This window comes from Ursus arctos, unplaced genomic scaffold (assembly GCF_023065955.2).
Source record: "Ursus arctos isolate Adak ecotype North America unplaced genomic scaffold, UrsArc2.0 scaffold_37, whole genome shotgun sequence".
Taxonomy (NCBI): domain Eukaryota; kingdom Metazoa; phylum Chordata; class Mammalia; order Carnivora; family Ursidae; genus Ursus; species Ursus arctos.
The window spans coordinates 8,694,226-8,719,903 of NW_026623053.1; the positions used below are offsets into that span (position 1 = coordinate 8,694,226).

The window sequence follows — 25,678 nt, forward strand, 5'->3', positions numbered from 1 at the left end:
CACTTTCTCATGGCTCTTGCTTATTTATTGATTTGTGTGAGTCTCTTGAATTCCTTTATTTTCTGCTCCTTCTCTAATTGGGTTGGATATTCACTACTGATTTTAGTAAGACCTTATAAGTTCAGAATACTCAAGTGGATCAGCTTCTGGCAGTTTCATTCAGCAGGAGACAATGGGTATGGACAAAATTCAGTTTCATGGTCAGTTCTCCAGAACTCCACTCTTAAATTAATTGTTAATTATTCTCAGGTGGTATATTCTGATTTTAAAATACGATAAAACTGAGTATCTACTGATGTGGAAATGTTGGGGTTCAGAGTCGATGGCCAAGGAAGAATTCTTGAAATGTCTTAGGTGCAAAAAGGTGGTTTTATTAAAGCATGGGGGCAGGACCTGTGGGCAGAAAGGGCTGCCCTGGGATTGTGAGGAGCGAGTGATTATATACTCTGTAGTTGGGTGAGATAAAGACAAGGGAAGTTTCCAAAAGGATTTTCGTATGTTAAAGAATGCTCACAGGATCCTGGAGGCCCAGCTGTTGTCAAGCTAAGGTTGTTTTTCCCTCTAGCAAAGCGTTTTAACAGTAAGATACTTGGGAGTTCTGGAGGAAAGTTATACTCTGCCTGCCTCAAGTATTTGTCAATGGACTGCAGGTTACAAGGAAGTTTAGTTTTATCTGCATTTCCTTTTTATCTTTTTTCCCCACATCATCTACTATCTGGCAAGAAAGGTAGGAAGGAAGAAGACTTTTCAAAGAGGTAAAATTCTGAAGTCTACCATGTCACCTTTTTTTTGCTTTGCTAAGAGTCTGGCCATTCTTACACAGAAGCCCTGAATGGTATCTGAATTTATACCATTTAAATGAATGTGTGTACATTTTGTTGAAGTCAGTAAATATTTACTATGGTATACTGTATTAAATTTTATTTTAGATCTCTCGCATTCTTTCGCGTGTGTTTCTTCATTGTTAACAATATTATTTAGAGATCAAAAAGGGTTATCTCTGAGGGTAGAATAAGATTTCTAATGATTGGCTAGTACATTTCAAGGCAAGAATATTCTTATTTTAGCCCTTGGCTCCTCTGTTGTAAACTGTGCATTTGAAAGAATCAGGCCACAGCAGGGGAGAGTTGACATTCTTTCATTTTTTTGGTGCATCAGGTATGGGAAGATGAAGGACAGCATCAACACTTCCATGCTGTCATTATTGATGAATTCAGTACCATCTGGAGAGCTGGCTCTGGCAGTTACTCTGTAAGACTTGCTAACCAAAGCCCTTTTATACATCTGGAGAGAGCTCTAGGAAGAAATTACTGATTGAAAAGGAGTGAGTGGCATATTTCCTGGAATATTTTTTAATAGGGTTGAGAAGGATTCAAGTTTAGTCTATTTTCTTTAATCCGTTTTATTTAATATCAGGAAAATACATGCATCCTGGGTACACGTGTGATAATATTTCCTTTTCAACTGGAGACTTTTCCTACCACCTGTCTCTGAATTTATTCAGATATTATATCTATTACCTACTAGAATCTGGGGTTAAAAAAATGAGTAAGAAGTCATCTAAGTAAAGTTGAGAATAGTCTAAAAAATATGGGGGCAGATGTAAGCATTTAAGTATGTTGATGTGCTATGCCTGATAAAGATCAACACAAAGTGGTGGAAATATAAAGGGTGGAAGTGAGAAAAGGACTCAAAGTTATTTGGGAGGGATTTCAGACAGTAGATGGTATTTGAACTGAGACCTGACAGATAATATGGCCTTCATTCATTGAGCATTTATTAAATGCTATGTATTATACTGGGTGTTTAATGTACTACCCTCATCATATCCAGGAGCTGGTATTGTTTCATTTTTATACAAATAAATAGGTTGTTATTGAGATAAAGAGACTATGTTAAAGAGTTTAGTTCACATGCCTGATTCGAGGTAGCTAGTAAGTAATGTAGCCAGTACTCAAATGCAGCTCTTCCTCATTCCAAAGTCTATATGCTCTTAATGATTACACTGTACCAGCTGCTGGTGGTGGTGGTGGGGTGTGTCTGTGTGTCCATCTTATGTATGTATATATGTGGGCATAAATGAAACATGGAGATCAAATGAGGTATGTGAGTAGAATTGGTCAGGCTTGTCAAAACAAGACTAAGTTATTCAACATTAGTATTATTATAAATTAGGGGTAACTGAGTTATTGGAAGAAATAAGAAGAGGCTGTTTCATGAAGGGACTCACATTTCATGTTCTATGGGTAGTGAGGTGTCATTGAAGATATTTAAGCTAGGATATTCCTATGACAATATTTGTTTAAGAAAGATAATTTGGGGGCATGACAGAATAAGAAGGGAAATAAATAATTTCGGCTGTTCAGTATAAAGGGTGAAGCACAAACTTAAGACTGAGGCAGTAGGAATAGAAAAGAGAAGATAGTACATAAGAGATATATGAAAAGGTAGCAGTTTTAGGGCATGATAAACATTTGAAAATGTAGAGATAGGATGGGCGGGAAGAGAGCTGACTGTTTTTCTGGCTTAATTGACATGGTGCATGGTGAGATCAGTTACAGAGCATAGAGAATAAGGAATCAGGAGAAAAAATATATCGGTACTGGTGTGGTGGAGAAGAAAGAAGAAATCAGTGATGAAAATATTGAGTTTGAGAAACCTGAAAAACATTTAGGAGCTGAAATGAAGTTCAGGGTTGGATAGGGAAGTGAACTGGAGGAAACTGGTTGGGAATTTTCAGTATATGGGTATTCCAGTGACTCTATGTAGTTAATGCCTCCAAAGACCTGTGAAGTTTGGTTTCAGTGGTTTTTGATATATCTGCAGGAGAGGTGTATTAGAAGTCAGTTAATGTATGTAAAATTTGGTTTATTTTAGAAGTCAGTTAATGTATATAAAAGTTGGTTTATTTTAGAAGTTAATGTATATAAAAGTTAGTTTATTTTCACAGGGTATCTAAATACTTAGAAATAAATAAATAATGTCTCCCTCTGTGCTAGGGAGACAAACAAGATTAAGAGTATACTAATTGCGCAGTTAGCTCCTATTCTTTATTCCCCCTAACATACATATCCCTTTGCCTTGTGACTTTAAAGTTACTTTTTTTTTTTTTAAAGATTTTTTATTTATTTGAGAGAGAGAGAGAACGCGCGCAAGAGAGCACGAGCAGGGTGAAGGTCAGAGGGAGAATCAGACTCCCTGCCGAGCAGGGAGCCCGATGTGGGTCTGTCTCCATCTCTGGATTCTGGGATTATGACCTGAGCCGAAGGCAGACGCTTAACTGACTGAGCCACCTAGGCACCTCTAAAGTTACTCTTATTAAAACATTCAGTTTATTTCTCTGCTCATTGATTCTAAGTTCAGCCATAATAATTTGGTTCAACCAGTGGGCCAGCAGGTATGATGAATGAGGAGGCTTGAAAATGTACAAGTGCAGTGACATTTCTGCTTTTACTCCTCTGCCTTTGCCATAAGAACACAACTGGCATAGCCAGCTGGATGATGGTGAGAGATGCAAGAAGCACAGCTGAGTTGCTCTAGTCAACACCCAGCTAATCCATATGTATAAGCCCAAACTGGCAGCCGGCAGAGCCTCAGATGCGTAGGTGAGCTCATCTGAGACTAGAAGAATTATCTGGTTGAGCCCAACCTAAACCATCTACTTAAAGAGCTGTGAGCTAAATACATGTTTACTGCTATAGGCCACTGATGCTGTTTGTTTCACAGCATTATGGTGGAAACAGATAACTGATATAGGTAGGAAAAGTTGAAATTGCTTTGTTATCAGATTTGTAGGGGTCACGGAGTCCTGAAAATAATCTTAATTCTCTACTTTCCTCAGCTTGACATAGTTATAAGCAAGAGTCATCATGAAGAGAAGAGCCATTGCCAAAATTTAATGTTTTTGAATATATATCAAATAGCAAAACAGATTCAATATAGCCTATGAGGTAGTTTTGTTTAAAAAAACCCACAACTTTCTGTTAAAGGAGCATAGTCACAGTTTCACATTCAAACTCAGGACTGATTATGACGGGTATTTTTTGAAGGACTGCTTTCACATGATTTGCAGTGATTACAGGGATTGACACCACATGTCTTCTCAACCATGCTGACTTTGTCCTCTCTAAGCATAGACATTACTTTTTGAAAACCAGAGCACATATGATGAACCCATACCTAGATATAGTCCCAAATTAACATACAATTTATAGGGTAATTTATGGGTATGGAAATGGTGGGGATTTTAGGATAGATAAAAAATAAGTTGACAATATGGTTGGTACTGGAAAGTGGGGAGTATTATGCCTAGATGTAGGTTGGTAAGCGCTTTCCCCCCATATTGACCGTGCATTTTTTATATGAAATTTTTTTTGACCTGCCTGGGAATTAGGTGTATGTAACAGTCTTCCTGGTATAGTCCCACAAATTTTTATGTGTGTTTTTTTTTTCCTCAAAAAAACCCCTCAATACACACACATATTAAAATTAATTGGATATTGTAAGTCAAGGTAACATCTCATACATCCAGGTCGATGTTGACAGATATAGTCTCATCTCGATTCTTATTTTCTTATATTCTCTCTTATGTCCTCTCTTAACAAAAAGTCAGAAATTGGGCAAAACAAAAGCTAAAGGCCTACTCATTGCTGTTTTAGTTCCCCTTCTCTCTCATTCTCCCTCCCTAGGGTTATTCTCCACTTCTCTGTTTCCCACAGTTAAAATACAAAATGGAGTGTTGAACATATTACAACTCAAATGCCAAAATGCTCATTGAAACCTAACCGGAAAGTTGTGAAGTATTATGATTTTTTATGTCACTTCACCTTTCCCTCTGCTCTGAACTTCTGAGTTCCTCAGTCATACTTTTTTTCTTTAATCCTTCTTATTTTGAAAGTTTTAAAAATATTTTAAAATATTTTTATTGATGTATAGTTGACATACAATGTTATGTTAGTTTCAGATGTACAACATAGTGATTTGACAGCTCTATACATTACTCTATGCTCACCATTGTGAGTGTGGTTACCGTCTGTCACTGTGCAACATCACAATGCTATTGACTATATTTTGTGTGCTGTACTGTTCCTCTCTGTGACTTATTTTATAACTGGAAGTTTGTACTTATTAATCACCTTCACCTATTTTGCCTATCCCTCCACACCCTCCCTTTTGGTAATTACCAGTTCGTTCTCTATATTTATGAGTCTGTTTCCATTTTTGCTTGCTTGTTCATTTGTTTTGTTTTGTTTTGTAAATTCCACAATTGAGTGAAGCCATATGGTATTTGCCTTTCTCTGTCTGACTTGTTTCACTTAGCATAATGTCCTCTAGGTCCATCCTTGTTGACACAAATGGAAAGATCTCATTCTTTTTTTTATGGGTAAGTAATATTCCATTATATATATGTGCGCGCGCGCGCACACACACACACACACACACACACACACTCCACATCTTCTTTATCCATTTATCTATCTTTGGACCCTTTGGATGCTTCCATATCTTGGCTCTTGTAATGCTGCAGTAAACATAGGGCTGCATATATCTTTTAAAATAATAATAATAATTATTATTTTTTTGTTTAAGGTAAACACCTGCTAGTATAATTACTGGATTGTTTAGTACTTTAATTTTTTGAGGTACCTTCATATTTTTTTCCATAGTGATTGCACCAGTTTACATTCCCACCAACAGTTTGTGAGGGTTCCCTTTTCTCCACCTTCTCACCAACACTTGTTATTTCTTGTCTTTTTGTTGCTAGCCATCCTGACTAGGTTGAGGTGATATCTCATTGTGGTTTTGATTTGTCTTTCCCTGTTGATTGGTGATGTTGAACATCATTTCGTGTATCTGTTGGCCATCTATGTGTCTTATATGGAAAAATGTTTATTCCGTTTCTCTGCCCAGTTTTTAATCAAGTTACTTGGTTTTTTTAGTGTTGTGTAAGTTCTCTCAATCATATATTCTTAACTCTTTCCGTGTATTCAGCCACATATAATCCCTAATTCAGCTTTTCTTCTTCCACCTTTCCCTAGGTTCCTCATATGAATCTTCATGGTGTCAAGCACAATAATGTTAATGTAGAGTGTTCTAGGGGTGAGGAGATGTGACCCCTAGAAACATCATTAATGTCATGACCAAGCATTTTATAAGGTTATTTGCCATTCCCCTTTGATATGATTGAGGAAAGCAAGGCTGAAATAGTTTAAATGATGTGTGCAAAGTCACAGGATCAATAGTTGGCAAAGTAGGGGCTAGAATTTGGCTATCTCTGGCCCAGACCCTTTTCCATAATAGCCTGACGCATGTTAAAACTAAATCTGAAAATTTGAAAAATATTGTGGTTACTCTTTCCTTTCTCTTCAGAACCTAGGACGTATTATCAAGGATGGATAAAACAGAACTTGAGATCTGTTAGATCCTCTTTACTAGTCGAAAGGGAAATAGTTTGGATATGCAGATACAGTAGGAAGCAGCATCTGTTGAGTATGGGAGAAAGGGCTTTTGAATCTCAAACATTTGCTATAGGTGTGGGTGTATATACACTTGGGAGGGAGAAGGGGCTATAGTGATGTATGGGTGATCAAACTGGGATAATTTTGAGGGTCAGAGGGGATACTAACTAGACATACTATTGAGAAATAACAGGCATAAACTGGGACAGACCTGTGCAAACTGGAATATATGGTTATTCTAGAGATTGGGAACTAGTATTCATCAGGAGAGCCATAATGGTTTGTTGGGATTGATAAGCATTAAGCCAGTAATTTTGCCTTTCTTCCCAAGCCCCTCATACCTATCTTCTGAGAGAAAGATTCCATATATAGCTATTGGTTATTGCTCAAATCCATACCTGACCCTTTTTCTTCTCTCAAGTAGTTTATGAAAGAACCTGTTTTAACATTTAGTGACTGTTCATTCCTGTAGTATAAACCCCTGTCATTAATTTGATCATTATGCAGTTGATACAAAGTCTGCTTTTATTGATTACACACTTTCTTGTACCTTTGCAAATTTATCATATTCTCTGGATAACCAAAGACTTAAAGGCTTTCTCTAATATTCTCCAAAAAATGAATTTCAACTTTTTCAAAATCCCTATTTTAACATTGTGGGCATCTGGATTCTTGATGATGGGAAACTGGTAGTTATGTGCTGAATTGTATTCCCTCCAGGTTCAAACGCTAAAGCCCTAAACCCTCAGTATTTCAGAATGTGACTGTATTTGTAGATAGTCTTTAAAGAAGTGATTAAGTTAAAATGAGGTCTTTAGAGTAGGCCCTAATCCAATATGACTAGGATCCTTATGCCAAGAGAAAATTAGGACAAATGGAGAGACACCAAAAGTGTGTGTGCGTGTGTGTGTGTGTGTGTGTACGCGCGCACAGAGGAAACACCATGTGAGAACACAGTGAGAAGGCAGCCATCTGCAAACCAAGAAGAGAGATTGCAGAGCGAAGCTGACCCTACCAACACCTTGATCTTGGACCTCTAACCTTCAAAACTGTGAGAAAATAATTTCTGTTGTTTATTTCATCCACTATGTGTTATTTTCTTATAGTGGCCTAGCAAACTAATATATTAAATATCATATATTAGTTTTTTCTTTCTTTTTTTTTTCTTTTACCAATTTGTGTACTCATTTCTATAGATCCACAAACTCCTTTCTAGTCTAGTTGTTACTGGAGCAATTCTTGCTGCTCCATCCTATGTTTATCCTTGCAATGCTTTTTTTTTTTTTTTTAAGATTTTATTTATTTATTTGACAGAGAGAGAGAACACAAGCACGGGGAGCAACAGAGGGAGGGGGGGAAGCAAGTTCCCCACTGACCAGGGAGACCAGTTGGGGGCTCAATCCCAGGACCATGGGATCATGACCTGAGCCGAAGGCAGTCACTTAACTGACTAAGCCACCCAGGCACCCCATCCTTGGAATATTATTAAAGTATCCCCAGCAGGAGTAAAGCATTCAGCAAATTTATATATTCATATGTTAAATGAATAGTTCTTTCCATGCTTATTATGGATCAGGCACTTTTCAAGCACAATGGTGGATTCCAAGATCCACCAATATGACTTATAAATTATTAAAAATAACAATATCTAAAGATTAGGTATAAATATTAGAACTTTTTTTGACACCCATTATTTAGCAAATGAGAATAATTTCTTTATGGTACTAAATTTTAAGAGGAAGAAAGAACCCATGTGTAAAGCAACATTTAATTTAAATTTAGACTTTAAATATAGAAATTACTAAATTCACTTAATTCACTTAATGACTTATGTATAAGAATTAGTCTGTAGGTAGTTTTTTGTTTTATATTTTAAAAAGTCAAAATTAGAACCTCAAAGCCCCCTATTTCAGGAATTTTCTTATGGTGGGCGTGCCTTAAATGTCCTTTGTAAATGTGAGCATTCACCTGTCCATTGGCATAGGTATAATACCAAAACCTTGATGGGGCTATCATTGCCTTGGTGAAAATAATTATTGTATGAATATTTTTTTCCCATTTAGCTCAAGATGACAAAATGAACCTTGTATCCTGGTTTTGGTAGTTTCAGGGATACAATGATTGTTTATTGTTGTGTTCTGCAACAGGCAAACTGTGAGCTAATCCTTTGGTAGTCTAGTAGCACTTTAGCAGCCACTGGATAAAAGTGACTTTCTAAGTTAATGTTCTTTCTTATTAACAAATGTCAGGAGTGGAGATAAGGAGGGAGCTTGAGGTTGGAATTTTCCTCCCATAGGAACACATCACTTAGCTCTTATGGGTTTAGCACACTTTTAATATTTTAATGAAGTCTTTTTATGTGCCTGTGCTACTTAATATTCCAAATTAAGGTCTATTCTCCTCCTGATATGCACATGTAGCTCCCATTATGCACCATCAAGAGGAGTGTAGTAGAAAAGCCTCTATCTGCATGGAACAGCACATGCCTTAAGCACAGAAGGTCAACAATCGCGCTTTGACTAAGCTAAGGCTACTTAATGAGAGCTTCGATGCTTCAGTAAAAAGTGTTTTACATTTTAGTCAAAGCACCAGAGTTGGATAATGATAAGTTTCTATATGTTCTCAGTCAAAAATAATTTCCTAGTTTTTCTAATGTCATTCTCCACTTCTAAAAGGACAACACATGCAATCCATGATGTGAGGGTTACCTCAGGAATTTCAAAAAAGCACAAATTTAAGCTTTAATGGGTAATATAGCTTGGTTAACTGCCACAGTCTTTCCATTTAGGTCCTAATGACCTGAATTCACTTGTTTTTTTACGAATGGTTGGTGGTCTACCACTAGGAGGAAGAGAAGATAAAAAAAAAATACATAGAAATATTTCAGCTAACATTTGATTAAATGAAAAAATAACTAGGGATAATATTTATTTAAGGAGGAAAAAAACTTAGCAATATACTGTAATATCTAAAGATGAGCAAGAGAATGCGTTGGGGCAGAACACTGCTTGAGCAAATCTGATCCTTAGGAACTCTGCATGCATTTTTATTTGCATTCCAGAGCAAACAACCAGAAATATATCTCTGCCTAATATTTTACCCACTTAATGATATTAGAGAGAACTGCTTCTATGCGCTGTTGTGAAAATGGAAAGTATCTGAACTTTCCTCCAAAGAAATCACACACTGTATTTAAAAGTAATTAAGGAAGAGACGTAAATGTCTACCTCACCCTTAAGAAATGCTGAATTGACATAGTCTCTAACTAGGGTTAATTTTGGAGGAAACTGATGAAGATGACAATATAATGATATATGTGAGAGATTCTAAGCTAAATATTTGGAAATCAAATTATATCCCCACATCTACCACTGTTGGTGCTTCATTATTCAAAGTTAAGGCACTGCTCATGAAAGCTAAGAAGACCGAAGGTGAAAGGAACCTAGAAATTACAAAGCACATACCCTTGGTTTTATAATGAGGAATCTGGAGGCTCACAGGCTTATAATGAGTTATCACCTATTAATACTTCACTGTGAATGATATTTATCAGATCCTTTATGAATAATAACTGGTTATAAATATATTGTTAATGAAGAGGTGGTTCAGAAGTTAAAAGAAACAACTACTGCTTGGGATGTATTCTAGTTATCCTTGTATAACAAACTACCACAAATTTTGGGGTAGAAATCTATATTAATTATGCTATGGAATGATTCAGTGACAGGGAGTAGTTCAAGGGTTGAAGGCTGAAATAGTTTGGGCCGGAGGGTCCCCTTTCAAGATTCTTCATTCACGTGTTTGTCACCTAACTTAGGATGACAGAACAATGGGCTCAGCAAGGAATGTTCATCTGGGGATCTACATGACTTCACTCCAGCATGACAGTCATATAATTGTTAAACTTGTTACACAGTTGCTCAGAGCCCCTAGAGCACGTGTTCCAGTAAAGAAAATGGAAATTACATAATCTTATATGACCTAGCTGTGGAAGTTACATGGGCATTTTATATTGCAGACACAACCTTGTGCAGATTCAACCTTGCCCAGATTCAAGGGGAATCACCTATCAATGAAAAAAATGTCAAAGACTTTGTGTTTTAAAACTGGATCAGAGTGGGATGGATGGACTGGAGAAAGAAGGCAGAGATAGTTTAAACTTCAGATGAGCAGTGACATTAATCATAAGCTTTCTCTATTGCTGTCTGTAGTTGTTAAATATAATTTTAAATTTAGAAGAAATAGAAGAAAAGGAAAAGGAAATATCAAAGAGATGAGATCTCTGTCTTTAAAATTTTGTTGTAGTTTTTCTTAAATAATGTTCTCTCCCATGGCTTTTGTAGGAAGTTGTGATCTGGTATCTTTATGACAACCGGAGGTAACAATAAGAAAATGATCATTTAGAGGGTAAGAATGGTGAAGGTTTAGTCCATAGTGATTTCTTTAAAGCTATAACTCAAGATATCTTGCCTAGAGGTTTTAGAGTGATATAAGTGAAAATTGGGCAGATATACTTTTTGCCTGTTGGGCTTGAAACTTCCTTTTTAGCCTTGTCTTTCCATTTCTCTCTACTATAAACATGCAAGGTTATAAACCTTATATTAGGACAAGGCATAACTATTTAAAGAAAATGGGTGATGAATGGGACAAAGGAATTGATTTAATTAGTCAAAATGAATTCTTCATCCTAGTCAAGTTTTCTTTTAATAATTGCTTGAGAGGGTTTGGTTGCTCCATTGGCAGTATCTGCTGAGCTAGGCAGGTTTACTGGTAAGAGATTTGGACCTATAGCAAGGGCCATTTAAATGATCAGGAGAAGGCTTGAATAAAATTTGGGAGGTTACATTTTTATGGTTCATATTAAGTAGGCCAAAGCCCTTGACACTGAAATGGGTCACATATTCTTTGAGGGAGAACAAACTGGGGAGCTGTGGATAGCCATCTTTTGTTAGGAATATGAAGAAGGAGTGAGAGGTAGAAATGAAATTGGGAATTGAGGAGAATAGGTGGAGAGAGAGAAAGAAGCAGAGGCTGCCAGAAATGTAGTGAATGTGCAAAGAAGCATAGGTGAACAAGCACCTGGCCCCACAGAGAGATAGACAGGGGACCCTCTGTCTTTCCAGTGGCTTTCCAGTCTCCAGTCTTAGTTATTTCTTAAGTGTGGAGAGGAAATTATCTGATAACTTTCATTTCAGTGAAACACTTATACACTAAAATTAATTTGCCTCATTAAAAAAAAATTAACTTGTTTGAGTTTGTACTTTTTGTTCCAAAATAGTACTAAGACTTATGTGCAAACCAAAATGCTGAACATTGTGGATGGAGATGTGGTTAACAAAGATAAATGAGCCACTGATCTTTTCCTAATGAAGGCCACAAACTGAGAAAGGAAATAAGATATACACAAGTAACTTCGCTATAGCGTGTAATACGTAAAATAGCTTAAAAGAGGGAAGAGTGATTCATTCAACATTGATCTAGGCAATTGAGATATCTTTGTGACCAAACATATTAAATTATATGGTATTATAGATCTTGCATCCTAGTAGGAAGGGATGGAAAAATAAACATCGTATGAGTAAATTAAACAGCATATTAGAAGATGATAAATACCATGGGTAAAAAAATAGAAGAAGTAGAGGTAGTCGAGAGTGTGGGGTGGGAGAGTTGTAATTTTAAATAGGGTGGTCAGAGGAGGTTTTATGGAGAAGGTGGTACTTATGTAAAGATTTGATAGAGGTGAAGAAGTTAGTCATAAGAGTATCTTGATGAAGAACATTCTAGACAGATAAACCAGTCACGGAAAATGCCCCAGAGTGGAGTGTGTCTGGTGCATGTGAGGAATAGCAGAGAGACAAGTGAGGCTTATATAGAATGAACAATGGAAAAAGGAGTAACTGATGAGGTTAGAAAAGTAATTGAAATGATTGTTAATGTAGATCTTAGCAGACTATTGCCTGTTGTATCATGAATAATAAGAAAAAAGCTTATTTTAAAAATAAAAATTCCTTTTATTAATTGGGAAGATAGTACAAAAATCCACACAAGGAAATAATGGTGGATAAGACCAGGTGATAGCAATCAAATTACTGGGAATTAGTTTGATTCTGGATAAAGTCTAAAGGAAGAGCCAAAGGATTTTTTGATGCATTGGACAGGGTTTGCAAGAGAGAGATATGTAAAAAGACTGTTTCAAGTTTTTGGTGTGAGCAACTGTAAGGATGGTGTTTTTACCTTCTGAGATATAGGGAAGAACAATTTCGAATGGGAGATCAGGAGTGCAGTTTTGGACGTGTCATGTTTGAAAAGTCTATAAACTTCTTAGTGGAAATATCAAGTTGATTACCTAGGTCTGGGACACTGGAAAAAAGACTGGGTAGGATAAGTCAATTTCTGAGTCCTTGGCAAAGAAGTGGTATTTTAAGCTATGAGATTGGATGACTCACCAAAGAAGTGAGTGCAGATAATGAAGAGGAGGTGATCATATATTGAACCTTGGAATATCCAAAATTAGGAGGTCAATTCAAGGAGAGAGTGCTTCATGTGCAAAATACAGAGAGATTGTTTTATGTAAAATAAAGAGTTTAGTTTGAGTAGGGAAAACTCATGAATGAAATAACGTTTCAGTTGAGTCCTGAGAATAGGAGGCATTTGGAGTGTGTATGATTGCGGGTGGGGGTGTTACATTGTAGTAAAAAGGAGTAGAATGAGCAATATATGAATGAGAAACAGCAAGTATTTCACTTTGGCTGTTAATAGCATATATCAAGGTTTAGCAGTAAATTATGTAGATAGCATAGACAGTATACTGCAGTGAGTAGAGAACTGTGGTGAGCCTTTGCATAGAGTGACATGATGAGGTGGTGCTTTAGGAAGAGTAATCTAGCAGCATAGTGTGGTTAGATTGAAAGAGTTTGGGTTTGGTTTCAGAGAAATGAGTTAGAGATTAAATGAGATGATATACAAGAAAATGTGTGTGTGTGTGTGTGTGTGTGTCTGTGGTTCACTCATAGTTTGTCACTGGGTTGGTTAATTTTATGTGTCAACTTGATTGAGGTCAAGTTGAGGTGCCCAGACATTTGCCCTAGCATTATTCTGCTGGGTTTCTGAATGAGATTAGCATCTGAATTGGTAGGCTGAGTAAAGGAGTTTGCTCTTCCTAATGTGGGTGGGCCTCATCCAGTCAGTTGAAGACATGAACAGAACCAAAGGCTGACCCTCCTACAAGTAAAGGGGAACTCACTCTGTCTGACCATCTTTGAGCTGTTACATTATTTCCTCAGGCCTTCTGACTTGAACTGGAACTAATGCTATCAGCTCTCGTTGGTCTCCAGCTTCCCAACTGCAGATCTTGGGACATACCAGCCTTCATAACTATATGAACCAATCCCTTATAATAAGTTAGTCTCTCTCTCTCTCTCTCTCTCCTGCCCCATGTACACGTGCACACACACACCCTATTGGTTCTGTCTAGAGAATTCTAACTAACATGCTTATTAAGGAATTGGGGAAATTATTAATCAGGTGTGACTAAAGGCAAAAAGGAAAAATTATTCTAGTTGAATGTGGCCTGGCACCAGACCATAATTTTGTACCATAATTTTTAATATCTGCTCCCTAGATTAGTAACCTTTTCATATCAACGCTTATACTAACAGGTGAGAACTACTAGTCTTTCATTCCTTAATTGCACAAAGCTTGCACTTAAAGGTATAGGCTCTGTTTTTATAGCTTAAAATACAAATTTAACTCATATTCTATTGTGCTAAACTGCATAGTGCTAAAATGAAAAAAGTGTTGATATCATTCAGTGTGTGGCCTACATGACACCTGCTATTACTGACAGTCGGTTTTTTCCTAGGTCATTTTGGACCCCATCTATTTCATTTCTGTGTTGTACTATGGTGTCACATAGGGTTTCATAGGTAACTTCTACCTTATTTATATTTTGTCTGCTCCTCCACTAGCCCTAAAATGTAAGTGTCATTAATGCAGGTAGGTTATCTGTTTTGTTCATTACTATGTACCTGTTGCCTAAAACAGGACCTGACACCATGGGAGTACTCAAAACATAATTGACTAATTGACTTAAATCAATGCATTATGGGGGCTAGAGCTTTCAAATTAGATGCAGCCTGACAAAAGTTGTCATACTATGAAGCTATCTTTGACCCTAAACTACTTCCATTTTTGTATGATTGTTTATTTCCCCTGGAGGTAACAACCATGGTTCCATATAGAAACTTTATATCTACTCTGAGATCTTGGAAATTAAAGAGGAGATTAGTGTGTTTAAGTTATATGTTCCAAAGTAAAAATGAAATGAAACATAAACAAACCAGGATCAAGTAGAGATTTGAAAGGTGTTACAAAAAATATTTGAATAAACATGAGATATTTATGCTAATGTTGACAAAAACCTAAGGGCGTGGCATAATAGGCAGGAGATAGTGATGGCAGTAATTGTGAAAAGGACTATATGGGATATATGTGAAATGTTGTAGTGGAGGAATCAGCGTGTCTCCCAAGTGACTATAGGTAGAAAGCAAGATGTATGAACTAAAAAATGAAACTCAGAAGTTTCAAGTGTGGGTGATTGGGGAAAATAGTCAAGCCACTAGCTGAAAGGGGAAATGTAATGGGAAAAGTCATTTTAACTAGGAACCTGAGAAGTTCAGCTTTGTGAATCTGGCCTTTGAGATTTTGTAATGGTCTCAAAATAGATTAAGCAAATAGGTAGCTAGAAATGAGGATGAAGAAATAAGAAGTAGGGGCACCTGGCTGGCTCATTTGGTAGAGCGTGTGACTCTTGATCTCAGGGCCGTGAGTTCAAGTCCCATGTTGGGCATAGAGCTTACTTAATTAAAAAAAAAAAAAGAAAAAAGAAAAGAAAAGAAAGAAAGAAAAAGAAGGAAAAAGGAAAAAAGAAAGAAAAAGAAAAAAAAAAGAAATAAGATGTAGACATGCTGGTGGGCCACAGAAGTAATCTTGAAAGTTGTAAAGTATAGTGAGGAATAACTAGGAGAAAAGAAAAAAAAAAAAGTAATAAAAGAGGAAGGGATGGGGGAGAAGGGATGAGGACACCATTTTGGAAGGTGGATTGGGGAAAAAGAGCCAGTAAGAAAGACAGGAGAAAAAATAGTTTGTAGAAGGTCAGGGGGGAATCAGAAATGGGCATGGTCAGGCAGTGATAATCAGAACGTCTGCAGTGGAGCTTATCATGGAAGAAGATAAAGAAAAAAAAATATTTGAGTTGATGAATAAGTTATTGTTAAACTTCAGAACAGTTTAAATTCTGTGGCAAGAATTAAAAGGGAATAAAGAACAAATGGCAAGAAAGAGAAAAAAAATAAAAGGTGGAATAAATTAGTCTTTAGGGAAATTTGTCTGTAAAGAATGCTGGAGGTATGCATAAAAAAGCATTCACTGAATCTTGGTAATTATTTTTTATTTTTAATTTTATTTCTTTATAGTTAGAATGTCTTTATATGAGATGGATGCTTTTAACATTTTTAGGTGTGCAATACAGTTACAGTGTCATAAAGCAGATCTCCAGAACTTAACCTTGCTTAACTGAAACTTCATTTGAATCTGTGCTAAAATATTTGGAATAGTTTAGGACTTTTTGACTTCTTGGTCTATTCTTCTGTCTTGAGAAAGCCTGTTTCTCTGGATTTCAAGCAGTTGTTCTTCTCCTCAGTCAATTTATAGTTTAGCAGTGCAGAATTCATCTGAATAGACAGACAGAATATATGAGAGTTAATTAAAGAAAATATTGATAAAAATGTGATTTGTTTTTGGAGCTTATCAACCAAAGTGAATATTAATCCAAGGTCTTGCAGAACAGCAGACTGACACATCTATCTCTTGGTGTTTCAAATCATATTTATTTTTGAAATATTGTTCATAAGAGTTTTTTGGACTCAATGCAACTGTCTTCTTTTTTTCTTTTAAATCCAGGTTTATTGAGGTGTAAATGGCATAAAAAATTATAAAGTATTAAAAGTGTTGAGGCGCCTGGGTGGCTCAGTTGGTTGAGTGTTAGGCGCCTGATTTTGGCTCAGGTCATAATCTCAGGGTTGTGAGATTGGCCCTGTGTCTGGCTCCCTGCTCAGCAGGGAGTCTGCTTCTCTCCCTCTCCATCTGGCCCTCCCCTGCATGCATGCACTCTGTCTCTCCCAAATAAATAAATATTAAAAAAATATATGTGTACATTGTGGTGGTTTTACATACATATTTTTGTGAAAGGATTCCCCCCCAATCAGTGCAACTGTCTTAATGATATTATCCATAAACTTTTTTGTTACATGAGAGAATATACTCATATTCTCAAGAATATAGCATTATAGTGAGTTATCAAAGTATAATAGAGGCCAGAGCCACCAATGGGTAACAATTTTTGCAAGGTAACCTGTCATACGTCTTGCTTTCATGGAGAGGGGAATCTTCTTTTAGACTTTAACTATTCTAATATATTTTTCAATTAATATCATCAGAGTATGTGTGAGTAAGTGATTATTGTTCAAACTTTAATTTTTTTAGGACTAGTAACAGTTTTAAGTAGCATCTGGAAGATATTTCTTAATATTAAATAAAATGTCATAAAAAAACTTGAATATTTATGACCTGTAGTGGAAGCTGAGGAAGTTTCACATTCTTCCTGCTGTAGCGAGTAATACCATAAACTGCGCTTTCACTACTAAAATTGAGCAATTTCAAGAGCAGTGTCCCCCTGTGGCTAACATATTCAACTTTTTTAGCTTTCTTCCTTGCTATAAGTTTAATAAAACTTTTTCATATGACTTCATCCAAAAAAAGAGTGACCTCATCAGATTTTGACATAGCAAGAATGTGAAGTGTTATTTTTTCATTGTTATTATAATAAATGAATGACAAAAAATCGTAGATGCTGTCATGACTGCTATTTCTTTGCTTTTGAGATTAGGAAATTCTCTTTTATAATTAGGTTATTTTAGCTAAACTATTTATGTATAATGGTTCATACAAATGACTTCTGGAAATACACCCTTGAGTCATTATTAAAGAAAAATACTTTGGAAAGATAATAGACATTTATGTGAATCCTCAAGAATAACTTTAGTTTTTATCCAAATAAACTAAGCAGACAAATATTAAAGAATATATCAACTCTATTTTTTAGCCCTCAGAAATCTATGCATATCTATTATATGAGAATTTATATTAATGAAAAGATAACTCAAAAGCTATAATTTAAATCAGTATTCTTATAGAAACCATGTTACTGTAGGTAATCACTTTCTTGATTGTGGCATTTTTATTTGTCTGTATGCCTGCCTGCCCTTTATCTTCACTTAAATGCTTTAAATTTTTTCCATTTCTATTTTTTAACTTGAAAAATATATGTTAAAATTATTCCACATTGCTCTAAGTAATTAAGTTTATTGCTTCTATGTGGTGCTTAATATATTATGGTATATATTTTCTACCTTTTACTCTTGCTTTCGTTAGTATAACTGAACCCAAGAAGTGAGAGTTTCTTTACCTCAGTGAATTCCTGGTCTGTTCTATAAACCTAAATAATTATTGAAGTTTATCTGAATCTGAGTCTTTTCATGAAATATTGAAATAATAGGGACTATTTAAATGGATTTTTAAAAAGATTTTATTTACTAGAGAGAGAGAGAGAGGTAGAGAACACAATCAGGGAGGAGGGCCATAAGGCAAGGGAGAAGCAGACCCCCCCCCCCCCCACTGAGCAGGGAGCCAGATGTGGGACTGGATCCTAGGACTCTAGGATCATGACCTGATCTGAAGGCAGATGCTTAACTGACTGAGCCACTCAAGTGCCCCTAATTAAATGGATTTTAAAAATATTTTGCAACACCTGATATTACAGACTTGGTTTTAAATTTACTGAAATTTATTTAGAAGTGAAATATTTGTGTAAGATTTACAATTTTGTTATGCTTGGATAGAAGCATTTCTAGGGGTGCCCAGGTGGCTCAGTCGGTTGGGCGACTGACTTTTGATTTCAGCTCAGGTCATGATCTCGGGGTTATGGGATCCAGCCCTGCCTCTGGCTCTGCAGTCAGCGGGAGTCTGATTGAGATTCTCTCCCTCTGCCCTCCGCCCCTCCCCCCCCCCGCCCCCCGGCTCATGCTTGCTCTCCTACTCTCTCTCAAATAGATAAATAAGTCTTAAAACAAAAAAGCATATCTAAAGCCATGTTTCTCAAGATTGATGATGACCGTGATAGATGGACTCAACAAAAGATTTTAATGTAATCTATGTTTGGGAAACATTACATAGAATGTTATTTTTTAAATATATTTGATATAAAATCAGTGAAATATAAGCAAAAATTGGAGCGCTAGTTTAGAGCCTAAGAGTACTGATCTTGATTAGTTAGATTCCAGAAACCCAAGTAGAGCCTGGGTTCACATCCTGGCTCTGCCATTCACTAACTCTCCCACTTGTGGTTAGGCTCCCTGTGCCTGTTTTCTTTATCAGTAAAAATTTACGACGTGTGTTAATTTTGTTAAAATTGTCTGACACATGCTAAGCAAGATATAAATGTATGCTGAATAAAATATCATTTAGCTTTATTTTCTTATGACCAGGGCTGGTCCTGATGAACTAAATTGATATAATGACCAATTATATATAATTTGAAAAACAGAGCATTTTTTCCCATTAAATTATAATGTACACAAACTTCTTAAGCATGTGGAGATGTTGTGCAGAGAAAAGAAAACTGTTATTTCTTAGACAGTACTTCTTGTTTACTTGTCCATAGAAATCTTTTCATTTAAACCAGGTGTAGTAGATTGAATTCTAAAATGGACCCTGAAGATTTCCTGCCCTGATCCCTGGGATCGTGAATAGGATGTAATAGCATACCCCTGCTTATGTTATCTTACACTGAAAAAGAGTTTTCAGATGTAATTAAAGTTACTAATCAGCTGACTTTGAGTTAATCAAAAGGGAGAATATGGGGATGGGCCTAACCTAATCACATGAACCATTTAAGAGCTGAGTTTTCTCTCAGTGGTGTCAGAAGCAAAGTGAGAGATAGTAAAGGCACAATAAGGATGTGACGTATTGTTGTATTGCTGGCTTTGAAAATGGAGACAGCATGTGCAAGGACCCAAGTAGGGCCACTAGTTGCTGAAAGTAATGCCTGGCTAACAGCCAGCAAGAAAATGGGACCCTCAGTCATACAACAGCAAAGGACTGATTTCTGCTAATAACCTGAATCAGCTTAGAAGTGGATTCTTCCCTAGAGCCTCCAGATAAAATCCCAGCCTGGCTGATACCTTGGTCATGGCCTTGTGAGACCCTGAGGAGAGAATGCTGCCATGCCTGTTTGGACTTCTGACATACAGAACTGTGAGATAATAAATAGATGCTATTTTTAGTTGCTAAATTTATGGTAATTTGTTACACAGTAATATAAAACTAATATACCAGAACACACAACTATAAATCAAAATAACAATAAGAAAGTAACTATAATTTAAGCACAGAAGGAAAGGTATAAGGGAGGATTTTATGTTGATTTTAGGTATGGTTATGTCTTATTTGTACAAGCAAGAAAGAAAAACGTCAGTTTGTGGATGGGTAATGTTCTATATGATCACTGTCTTGTTAAAACAATGTCTTAGTCTTACAAAGAGCAGCAAAAGGGCAAGGAAAAAACAAAATCGCTAACTCTTTTTCTTGGGCTTATGCTGTCTTTCATGTCTGGAAAGATTTTTCCTCTATTTTATCAACTCAAAAAGAAACCCCACACCCTTTAGCTCTCATACCGTAATCCACTCATCTGTCTCCCCAGCCTTCAGTAACCACTGTCACTATAGATTTCCTTATTGTTGACTTTCATATGGATGGAATTGTGTAATACATGAATTTTTTACAACTGGATTCTTTCACATAGCATAATGTTTTCAAGATTCATTTGTGTTGCATGTATTATCACTTTCGTCCTATTTACAGCAGAGTAATATTCCATTGTATGGATATACCACATTTGTTTATCTTTTTGTTGATGGACATTTGGGTTATTTCCATCTTTTGGCTTTTATGAATAGTATTTCTATAAATATTGTGTGCAAGTTTTTGTATGGACATCTGTTTTCATTTCTCTTGGGTATATATGTAGAAGTAGAATTTCTGGGTCATATGCTAACTCTGTGTTTAATCCGTTGAGGAACTAACTGATTATTCTCCAAAGCAGTTGCACCATTCTTCATGTCCACCAGCAGTGTATAAGGCTTGTACTTTCTCCACATCCTCACCAACACTTATTATCTGACTTTAAATTTTACCCATCCTTCTAGGTCTGGCTCATATGCTATCAGTTCTGCAGAGTCACTCCTGATTGATTAGCAAAACATAGTACTTTCATCTGTGGGCTTCCAAATGATTATTTTCTGACTTCAAATTTCACCCATCCTTCTAGGTCTGGCTCATATGCTATCACTTCTGCAGAGTCATTCCTGATTCATTAGCAAAACATAATAGTTTCTTCTGTGGACTTCCAAACGATTATATTTGTTTGTTTCTTAGGGCTCACTTCACACTCCTCAGTGTATCATTGTTAGTATAGGTCTTACCTGCCTACCAACTTCAGCATCTTTATTTTAGAATTTGTGTCTAATTTCCTAATTTCATCCTGATTCAAAGCACAGCTGTTCTAGGTGGCTTGAAAATAAGAGAATTTCAGAAAGTATTTACTGAGGGTTTTAGATTAAAAATGAACCAGATGACCTAGTTCAATGTAATGTATGACAATTTCTGCCTAAAGAGCTTGTCTGGCTTAATCATACATGCACCGAGTTATTCAGTTTCAAATTTTGTGCTACCACTTATTAATTATGTACTCTTAAGGAGATTTCTAAATTTTCTGAGATGTTTCTGTATCCACAAATGTGAATTTTAATATTGTAGAAGGTTATTGTGAAGCATAAATATGATAATTTATGTAGAGCATCTATCTAGTATTTTTCCTGGCACATACTTGATGCTCATTACACTGTAGCAAAACTATTTTATAAATAATGCTATATATAAAATGTAGTAATCCCTCCTTTGGCACATTTACCTTGATAAAATTATAATATATAGATTTAATTCTAGTTACATTTTATCAAATTTCAATAATTTTTGGATTGAATAAATGTGGATTGCAGGTCACTTAAAATTGTAGAATGAAAAACATTGCGTCTGGTTATACCATCTACAGCTTGCTGTAAGATGTATTGCACACATCTGTTGTTTTTTGCTTGTATTCTGTTGCTCACCTTGAAGTACACTCCATTCATGTCAATATATTTCATAAAACACATTTTCCTTTGTGATGTGCATGTTACTGTCTGGTCCTTAAATTCCGTATAGAAATACTGTATGATACTCAGTGATATAAAATTTCAATAATTCTGAGTCTCTATTAAATGAGTGTGGAGTGGAGGGGCGCCTGGGTGGCTCAGTCGATTAAGCATCTGCCTTCGGCTCAGGTCATGATCCCAGGGTCTTAGGATTGAGTCCTACATCAGGCTCCCTGCTCCCATATACTAAATATTTACAGTAGTATTTTAAGGAGGTTGCCATTGGATTCTGCCTCTGCCTCTCTCTCTTTCTGGCTCTCATGAATAAATAAATAAAATCTTAAAAAAAATGAGTGTGGAATGGAGAGGTACAATCACCTAGAGTAGGAACAAATGGATAATGACAATACCCCAAGAGAGTAAGTTGTGTAGAGTCTTTAGAAGGCAAAATTAAACTGTATATACACTCTCAGGATGCTATGAGACAGAGAAAATGAAGTTGCTGTTAGGTCTGCTTTTGCAAATTTTAGTTGTCATACTGAAAGATCAGTGATAAGTGCATTCTTTTACTATTTGAGTGGATATAAAGGTTTTTATAGATTTCTTCTAATTTCTGTGTAATATCTAAATATTTCATCCATGAGTTCAAATCATCTTTTTAAAAAAGTTTTACTGTTGTGTGGGAGGGATATTATGTGGAGAGGCTGCATTGTACTGGATAAAATATACTGAGAAACAAAAAACTTTTTATCCAGATTCTACTGCTTGCCAATTATTAAAATCTCTTTGAGACCCAGCCTCTTTGTCTATAAAACAGATAATAATATTATTATATCATAATAATATTTATTATGTTTAGCCCAATTTTTAGCTCAATTTGCCTAGAGCACTAGCTAAGAAATGCTCAGATGGTCTCACTTTGCAATCTTCAAAGTGCTCTACAACACAAAGATGTATTATCATTAAGTACTAGGAACTGATCTTTGGTACCTTTTGGCTTCCTATCCACATCAAGATCTACTAGTAAGTTTTTAAGCATTACAGTATTCCCTACCAGGAATCCCCTTCCCCAGGATTTACTACTGAAATTGTCTTTCTTTGGAAGATCCTTAGTAAAATTGTATTAACTTTTCATCTTGATGCAGATATGGCCATTCCGTAGTCCTCTGCCTTATGGTTTCAGTCCATTTACTTCCCTTGCAAACATGCAGTTCTCTGTTCTAATCATTGTATCAGTTAAAGTTTTGTTCAGAAAACCAAGCAAAAAGAGACTTACTACAGGAAATTAGGTGTATGGGTATGTACAGGGAATTAAGTGTTTACATAGGGAACTAGATATTTACAAAAATATTTTAAGGAGCTTGCCATTGGACTTTCTGTTATAAGATCACAGTACAATAGCTCTGTTAAAGATAGAACAAAACCCTCCTATTGCCACTGCTACTGCCTACTACCACTGCCACTTTATACCCAGATGGTTAGTGACAAGGGAACGAGAATATTCAGTCCGTCAGAGCTTGCTTGCTAACCACCACTACCTCCCAAACATGATGTGAATGTGACTAATTCACTTCTAGAAACCTAGTTTCTAAGGGAGTAGAAGTTGTGTGATATTTGTCTTCTAATCTTTCCAAGAGGAGAGTAAAGTGAAGTATAGGAAACCAAGTCCAAGTAACCACCACAGTTTCTATGTAGTTAATTTCATTTCTCTAGTTGTTCTTCAGGGACCTTGGAACTTCTCACCCTTCCCATGTCCCTATACACTCATGAGATACTGCAGTTCTGCCTTGGTCCTTTAAGAATTATGTGAGGGGAGACAAAGGAGCCTCACCTTATGGAACACTATCATTAATTAAGCTATCATTCCTTTAAGTCATTCCTCTCAGTCAAGTTGGTATGTATTTGCAAAAGTAACAGAAAGAAATTCTTGGATATACATATTTTGAAGAAGCATGTTACCCTTACTGAGAAACTGAAAAACTCATTTCAAGGTATGTTTCATCAATCAAGAGAAAAATGAGTTTACACTTATAAATGGGGAAGTAGGGTCCTTGGGTTTTCTTTTAATTTCCCAGGTGAACAAAGAGATACATTTATTCAGGTACAGTGCTTGTCAGCAGGCAGTATGCATAGTATCAGTTTCATTCCCCTATCACTGTGAGACTGATAGAATGTGTATCTCTAGTTATAGGACAATTTGATATACATATTCTTACACACTTTTGGACATTTACAAAGTGTCTTAACATTCTAGGACAAAATTCAGACCTTCTTTCAAAGATACAGAAAGAGTCCACAAACTACTGTGGTGCTCATGGAAAGGTACCTCAGATCTCCTATTGTGGTGGAGCATAATTAAAGACATGTCCATCTGCCACCTCTCTGGATCTACCACCATGTCTACAATAAGGTTGTGCTTCCCTAACATCTTCTGAGTCAGTGATTAAGCACAGCCAAAATACTAATGTTGGCTTATTTGGATGGCAGATTGGATTCTTCTCGTGGGCGAGTCTGGGTTGGTAATCCCCCACCTTTTTGGCTGAGATTTTCTTAGAGTTGCACTGCAACCAGTCCGCCTTCTTGCTCCTCTTCTTTCAAAGATCTCAGGACTACACTGCAATCTGAAGGTTTTCTTTGCTTACTGCTTCCTCACCTTTATTCTTTGAAGGTGTTTCTCCAAGTCTCTTGAAGACTGATCCCATCTCAGTATTTGCTTCTCAGATCACCTGAACAAATACAGTGACTTTAAAGATTACAAATTAGAAATTGTTTTAAAGATGGTGGACATAGAATTTACATCTTCATGGAGAATAGGAGTGGGAGTAATTGATTAAATCTAAGCAAGGGAAGTTCCTTCAAATAGCATTTTCAAATACAAAATCTTATAGATCCTGAGGTAGGATAATATTGGAAGACAAGTTAGAAATATACTTTTTAGAGAGCTTTGGGAAGAGAGTCAAAAAATATATTGACTTATTATATTTATAATATATAAATAATGCCTAAAACTATAAACCTTCTCCTTGAGTAGTGGACCCCTGTCAGTTTCAGCCATAAAATTGTGCTATTGAACCGTCTATACTATCCATCTCTAATACTAGTTTTGGACAGGTTAGCCACATTGTAGGTTCAGTACACTCAAGGTTGCTAATCATCATTTATGGCATGTTTCTGTAAGTAATGCATTTTGGGGTTCAAATATGGAACAGAAGCTGATTGCAATATAGAAACTATCTGAGCTTACTGTTGTTAGTGATTTAAATAAGAAAAAGTTACCTTTATTGTAGAAGGTGCTCCTTTCAGGGTTGTGGTAGCCCTAGTTTAGCAAACCTTCTTTTCCTTTTCCCTACTGACTCCCTAGTATTGCCCATCATTAATCAATATGTTCCTTTAGTATGGAACCCTGGCGGTTTTGCCCCCTCCCTAGGATCTGCCCCTGTATTGTAGCTTGCTTAGGAAAGCACTTCTCATTTTTCTAAAGGTCTGCATTTTAGGGTGTATGCAAAGTTCTGTAAATAGATGAACATGATGTCCATAACATGTAACAAGAACAAAGAAAAAAGTTTTCAACTATTCACATTCGATATTTCGTATTAGACTGTTACCTTTCTGCAGTACTCATAATTTGTAAGCCTGTTCAGAATGTGTGATTATTTTTCAAAATGTTTGTTGGTACATTCTTTGCACAAAAATATCAGAAGCTTAGGTGGGAAATATTTTAAATAATTATATATTTGGAGTGCAATCACTAAAATAACTCAAACAGATTTTAATATGTAAAGTTTTCTATTAGATGACAGTGTATGTTTTATTATACTTAATGTAATTTCAGAGATGCATTATATATATATAATATACATATATTATATATTTCTGTACTCTCTTAATTCATCTTGAAGCTCATCCTTGGTG

The 25,678-nt window shown here is 36.0% G+C and overlaps 1 long non-coding RNA gene across 1 annotated transcript in view; it reads left to right on the forward strand.

The window, feature by feature from the left end:
* Positions 1-25,678, forward strand: part of LOC113266082 (uncharacterized) — a 634,890-nt gene that overhangs the window by 172,499 nt on the left and 436,713 nt on the right. The gene's annotated exons all lie outside the window — the stretch shown is intronic.